At 42.0% G+C, this 7,470-nt stretch overlaps 1 protein-coding gene across 1 annotated transcript in view; it reads left to right on the top strand.

The window, feature by feature from the left end:
* LOC111655265 (plexin-A1-like) overlaps positions 1-7,470 on the top strand; it is a 254,910-nt gene that overhangs the window by 142,895 nt on the left and 104,545 nt on the right. The window lies entirely within an intron of this gene.

Genomic DNA, 7,470 nt, shown 5'->3' on the forward strand with positions numbered 1-7,470 from the left:
GAGAGACCACACACACACACACACACACACACACACACACACACACACACACACACACACACACACATACTCTTCACAGTCTTCTTTATTCTAATTTTTTGAAGAGAGTAGTTTATTTAAATTGATCTAAATTGTACTCAATCATAGGCTTAAGTCTTTTTTTAACATCTGCAATATTACTTCAGTTGATTAAATATTATTTGTACGGTAACATATCTTAAAGAGAGTTATAGAGGTGGAAGCTGTTTTGCTGGCTGTAAGAACAACTCTCAGCTGGATCTCAGTTTTTTCTATTGAGAGGGAAACTCAGGAAACTCATGTTGTGCACATAATTTCTACAACATAAAGAGTGTACAAGATTTAAAAGATCTTTACAAAATGAAGTCAAAGCTTAACTCACTTTATCGTGAACTAAATTGAATGAATGAATTACACTGCAAACCATTTACATTTGCTCTTACAATATTAGAAATTTGCATTAAAAAAGAGGTTTGGAATAGTTTCATAGAGTGTGCAGGAGGAGGAATAAAACATACATTCCCTGAGAGCTAAAGAGGGAAAAGACAACTAAGAATGAAGGAATAAAATGGAGGTAAATTGTCAAATTATATATTCATTGGCAGAGAGAGGCTCATGTCAGCACAAAAAGTGGGTGGATTTTTTGCTAGCCTCTTTAAAAAAAAAGCAAAAAGGGTCTTAAAAGTTGCCAAATCGAGTAAGAAAATTGCTAAGTTGGCTCCGCTAACGTTAGCTCAAATGCAGAGTTGCCAACAGCATCAACAGTGGTTGTCAGTCAGATATCAAAGCTATTCAGAGCTACTAGATTATCCGAAGTCACTGATCAGCAAATCATGTACACTAATAGGTTTTGACAAATTAGCGTTTAAAAAAAAAAACTTGTACAGATTTTTTAATAGAGGACAAACTGAAATAAGACTGAATATTTATATGTACACACAAGATACATTTGTGATTGTGCTCGATTCAGGCTTCTCTGATTCGATGCCATGTAATAGACTACAAACAGGCTTAGAGTTTCAACTCTAACATTAGTCAGAGAAATCCCAAATTGCAAATATTTTCCGCAACACTGTTCAGCCTTGTTGGTGGTTTCGTCTTTTAGTGACAAAGATCTTTCCGTTGAACTTCTCCAAACAGAGGAGGGAGGGAGTGGAGGGAGAGAGAGGCCGCACAGCAGTGAGATCAGCCTGATAATGAATGAAGAATGTTGTTCTTTAATTGACCTGCCTTGTTAAATAAAGGTTAAATGAAAATAAATAAAATGTCAGTGGGATTCTCTCTCTCTCTCTCTCTCTCTCTCTCTCTCTCTCTCTCTCTCTCTCTCTCTCTGGTCTGTTCCACCTGCCGCAGACTCGGATCTCACACTTAGGTGTCTGCACTGTGTCGATACACCCCAAATAAAAATGAATCTGTGGCAAACTCAAAGTGGATCTCTTCTTCTCTTGCCAAATGTAGATTGATGACAGCATTATTTCTTCACCTAATGTTTACATCGTTTGAAAACATCCTAAAATAAAAAAATGTATTTCTGAGGATGACTGTCACTAGTAAATATGTCTATGAATGGTTTCTCTTTTTTTTCCTGTCTGTGGAAATGTGACATACAATACACTATGTCCAAAGATTGATTGGACATTTTTCTGTCCATTTATTCTTGAATTGTTCTGTCTGTCTTTCCGTCTTTTTTTTTTCGTTTTCTTTGTTTCTTGTAAAAGAGTAGTAGTAAAAGTAAAATCCAAATAGTAGGTAAGGACTTAAAAACTGTCTTTAAAGTCCTTTTTTGTCTTGTTTGAGTTGATGTTTTTCATATTTCAACATCTGAAGAACCACACAGATTAGGACAACAGACAGACAATAATGAATTTAAAACACTATGGGCTCAGGAGCTGCATTTAGCCTCTGCTTCTTCTCTTCAAAACACGATAAAGTCCCTCAGTTTTAATGAAGGATGGCTGGAAAAGTTCCCACACTGAGAGTTTAAAACTCTAACTATGACAAGCAGCGTTAATTCCTGATCACCAGTATTAAACGAAAACTTGTAATTAGCAGTGGAAAGTGCACTTGTCCTGCTTTCACTGTCTTTCATGTCACCATCCTTCCCTGACTCCCTCCCTCTAGCCCCGTGGCTCTCATCTCCTTCTCTGCCTTCCCACCTTCTCTTACTTTTTCTTCTCTCCCATTCCTCACTTTACCACTTTCTCCCCCCCTCCCCCCACCCAACTGCTATTAGCTCACTCTACCCTCCCCTCCACCCTTTTCCCTCTACTTGCCCCGCTATCGTTCATCAAGCCCATTTATTGCCTGCGCTCTGCTCTTGGCCCTGCATATATCTGCATAGTAATAGGCCGTTAATTAGCTCTAGCCGGGGTGCCTGTGTGGTGATGGTCATAATGGAGTGGGCTTGGAGAGAGGGAGAGAGCTCACCTGGGCCACTTCTCGGGGCCTCCAGGCCTAGTTCAATGGCTCTGATTCATTTTGTGAAATGTGTGTGCGTGAACAGGAGTTTTCGGTCTATGAGTTAGCACTGTAGTGTCTGTGCATATTTGTGTGCATGTAGGAGGTGTTTCAGTGTGTGTGTGTGTGTGTGTGTGTGTGTGTGTGTGTTTATGCTCTGTACCTCTGATTAGCCAGCCCACCTTGCCCTCCTCCCGTTGCTGCATAAACAGGCACACTGCTGTTTAAGCCTTTGATGTTGGCTTGGCTGGCCCCCTCAGGACCCTGCAGGACTGTACAGCTACAGTGCAGTTATTACCGCAGCAGCTGTAACATAAACTCACATATTATACACTACTCCCCCTCTGCCGTCACCTTTCACCTCTAAATCTTTGACCCCGCACGTAGAAAGCCGAGCGCAGGAGGCGCAATGTTCAGTGGCAGATAATGGAGTTCTCCGCGTAGGCGCGATGGGGCGGGTGTGAAAGTGTAGCTCAGACCCTGCAACAGCAGACGCACAGACGTACAGCATCGGCACAGATGCACAAGCAGAGCAGCCTGCAGGCAAGCGCCCAGACAGACCGGTGTGCAACTTAATACAGCCTAATGGTGGATCCAGCACCGGCATCACCATCCACACACATTCTCATGCAAGCACACACAAACAGGTGCACGCACAGTCAGAAGGAGCATGTAGAGACAGAAGGCACAGACTTGGCACCGCAAATTGCACTTCAAGCTATTTACATACGCTGTTACAATATTAGAAATTTGCATTAAAAAAGAGGTTTGGAATAGTTTAATTCAGCATGCGGGCGGAGGAATAATTCATCTTTAAAGAGAGGAAGAGAAACAAACAGGAGGGAGAGCGCTGGAGGGAAGAGTGGGACAAGGAAGAAAACTTGCATTCCCTGAGAGCTTGAGAGGGAAAAAGACAACTGAGAAGAAGGAGGCATGAAGAGGGAAAGAGAGATATAAAGCAGAGTGTTAGCGAACAAGAGAGAGATTGTGCCTATTGTGTCAGAAATAATGCGTCCCACACAGCTAAAAGGTTTGCGCCCCAGCCTCAGGCCACCATGACCATTACAATATGAAAGGGTTGAAATCTATGCAGTGAAAAGAAGCACTCATGGGAGGGGACCAGCCCACGCTCCGGCCCCCAGGAAGGGCTCTCATTTCCAGGCTGCCCGTTTGCTGTTGCTCCCGTTCAGAGACCAGCCATCATCTCCTTAGAAACACTTCTGTTTGTTGATGTTGATTTTGTGGCAATAGTTGTTGGTCCAATTTTCAGTGAATGTGACCTGCTTTAATTAAACTGAGGGTTGAGACTCGCAGACTTTCTGCTGTCGGACGTCACTGTGATGAGATGAAATAATATCCTATAATGAGTCCCCTGTTGAGTTGATGTTTGATTATTTGGCTCATCTGCATCATACTTTAATGATGTATGCATCTTTCTATTTCTGCTCTCTTTGGAGCTTTATTGGATAAAACACAAAGGGGGCTACTTATAGATAACATTGCACAGTCAGTCTTATCTGTCTTCTAAACACTGTTCACATGAAACAAATCTGGGAGATATGATCAGAGGTTTTAATCAGAATTTCAGCTTATAGCTGCTTCAAGTACTGATTAGGTATTGAAGCTTTATGATTTTTGCCTTAAAATGTGTAACAGGCTTATTTAATTTGGGTCGACACATGTTGGCATGTTTTACTGAGCGTTAGATAAAAGACTAACCTCTTAATTAGGACTTGCTGCTTTATCTGTGCCTGTATCCACATTGACCAGAATTAAATGAGCATATGATCGTTCCCTCCTTTCATATACGTTTGTGCGGGTCCATTGCTCGCATATCAACAGCTTTGTACCATCGATCCGGCCTCGCTAGAACAAAAGCTGTGAGAAGATGAAAAGGCATTTGACCCGGCTCTGTTGCTAGGACTTGTTAAATAGCAGGGGATTTTATTGACTACATTGCAGCAGCGCAGCCACTTACCCAAGCCAGTTGTCCAGGCATTGACAGCTCTACTGTAGAACAAGTCTCCACTGCCCAGGTGACCCAAAGGAATGCCAAGATGTCAACATGGGTGACAGCTAGCTTGTGTGTGTATTAGTGTGTTTCACTCTGTGAGTGTGTGTTATTGCGGACATGAGCGTGCATACACACCCCTGTGAATGTGTGCGAACATGTCCCTGCAACAAGAAATCGATAAACCCCCGGGGTTAATAGTGAGGAGGAACTGGCTCACCAGCTCTACTAACAAACATCAGACTGTTAGCATAACCTCGGTCCACCTTTCTTCCGATGGAAATTCACTGGCATTGATTATAAAGCTCACACTGCAGTTCAGTCTTGTCTGACTAGCTTATCACTGGCTTTATGAAGACCCCTCTGTCACTCTGTCACTCCAATACAGGCAATTTAGAAGTCAACCCTCAAGAATCTGAATAAAGCAAGGACAGGGGGACAAAGACAGGGCAAGGATTAGACTGAAATCCAATTTAAAGCTAGTCTTTCCGGCAGCAGGGTGGCATTGTGAGCTGAGCAGTTGTCCCTCTGTTTGCAGGACCTGATTTTAAACCCCCATGGTGATTCATTACTGTGGTATTTTTGGACTAGACTTGGCAGAGATCACTTGTCAGTCAAAACAGTGAAGGTGGTATTGTGATGTAGGAGCCCTTTTCTGAACTGGATACAGACCGGATTACTACTTTCTAACTGTCCCTGAGAAGGTAACGTCAACAACTTGTACATTTATGTAGTAGTAATGTAGCAGTAGGCCCTATGTGTGTCACTGTATGGATTTAGGCTCCAGCTGCAAAGAAAGGTCATGCAGCTTTAAAGGGGCTAATACGTTTTCTCTGCCGCGGAAAGTGGTCTGTTGTCGGAAACAGGTGGTGGTGATTATCGCTTGACAAGAACTTTGGCCATAGTTCTTTTTACAAGAAAAGGGGTTATAATACGCCCTCTGAGCAGTGCTACGCCTTCAGGGCAGATTGGAGGCTACAGTGAGTCGCTATCAGAAAGTGACAAGATGGGCAGTAAAAGAGTTAACATCGGTGTTGCTTTCCACGGCTGGAGACAGCTCTTGGCGAGTAAATGAATTAAGTTTGATGCTGACCTTACAACGTTTCTTCTAGACAGGTAGGTAAACAGCTGTTAATGCTAACGTTGGTTATTAAGCAAAATAGCAAAACTTACAAATAGCTCTTTTAAAGTTGGCCAACGTGTTAGCAAACAACTGCCCATTTACACACCCGGCAGACAGCAGCATTCAGTCATAATATTGCCCACCTGAGAAATGTAACTCAAATATTCACTCTGTCTTCGGCTGGAAAACTAGCATACAGTGGTACAGCATGCTAAGCTAAGCAACCACGTCTTGCTGCTTGGTATTTAGCCTACAAACATGGAAGTGGTATTGATCCTCTTATCTCCCTCTTGACAAGAAAGACAATAACTGTATTTCCCGAAATGTCAAACCAAGCAAGGGGTCAGCTGGCAAAGAACCTGCTTCATTAATTCCTTTAATGTTAGGAGGAAAAATGAATTAATGAAGGTGTAAGTAAAGGTGTGAAGTAGATTCTTGAGGAATCCCAGTTGATGAATCCACCAAAAAAAAAAACCATTTTCATTAGAGGTTCACAGTAGCTCCATTTTCCAAGTGGAAGTTGTCATTAAAACCAAAAGCCAATTTTCAGAGATTTTAACTCATTGGAAGTAAATAGCCTTCTCATCCAAAAAAATGTAACAAGGCATTAGTACAATGAGGACTGCCAAGTACAGTATTAACATGTCATACGGTCAGCAATGCAAGTGTGAAAAAAAACTCTGGAGAGTGATAACTGGATGATGGACCCCACAGGTTCCCACTCAGTTTCTAGGGTGGATGTGAGTGGGAGAGCAGAGACTGGGAGTGTGTGGGGGTTGTGCTGTTGGAGGTCTGATTGAGTACAGTGACAGCAAATGTAAAAGAGGACTGACATGTAATTAGAGCTTGGTTTTTCTTAAGCCAGTTAAGTGAAATTTCAGTCCAGAAGTGGTGCAAGGACGACAGAGCCAGGACTTGCTTCAGACATGTTCTTGTGTCCTTCACTGTAATTATTGTTTTAACTCGTTTTTTAAACCAAGTTAACTTGATTTTAAGATCAGACTCTAGATTAAAATGACAAGAATATGATAATAAATGTCGGTAAGTTGAGACTTTCTGTTTGTTCCTTTTGGTGTCAGATGATTGGCAATGAAAGCTTAGTGTGAAAACACTTGAGGAAATTATGATCAAGCAGACAATTTGAGTACAACAAATAATATCAAGTTCATGCAGAAGATGTGGACAGAAATTAACTTCTGTTTCTCCCTTTTCATCATGTAAACAACACTTTGCCAAATGGAGCAACTTAAGTTCCCACATAAACAAGGTAGAAACCTAAACTAACCTTTGCATTTTTACACAGTCTTTTTTTCCACTGCTTTTTTGTGGTACAAGCCACGAGATCCTTGCTTTTCTCTGGCTGTGTCTGTTTGAATGTGTATATTTTCATTTTTCTTCCTCAACTCTGAAGAAAAAAAACAAAACAAATGTTATTTAAAAACAGGCTTATCTTGGTCTGCCAGCTTAGTTCACTGTAAGCCTCCAAGCATGGAGAATAAAAGGAGAGGAGTGGATCACCAAGGATTCTTTCCTGCTCTCTCTTGGGTGTTTTCAGCGTCCGCCTCGGCCTCGCTGACAGCTGGAGTAAAGTCTTAATGCACGAGGCCACAGTTACACTTGTCATTCAAACCTGATTTACCATAAACATTTGATGCCATGCGAATACGGTGATGCATGTCCATGCTCGGCCTGTCAGCCTGTGATACGCGTCCCCCGTTGAAGGTTCTCTTTTGATCTGTGTTTCCACTCGTTCCGTATTTAGCTTGGCAACAGTTCTCCCTCAGCATATCGTACCTTATCTATGATGAATTCAGGTTGTGGTGGCTGCGTTTCCATCGGTGTATTTTATGCTACTTATAGC

This window comes from Seriola lalandi, unplaced genomic scaffold (assembly GCF_002814215.2).
Source record: "Seriola lalandi dorsalis isolate HSWRI2012SDOR001 ecotype SW California unplaced genomic scaffold, Sedor1 jcf7180002054312, whole genome shotgun sequence".
Lineage (NCBI taxonomy): Eukaryota > Metazoa > Chordata > Actinopteri > Carangiformes > Carangidae > Seriola > Seriola lalandi.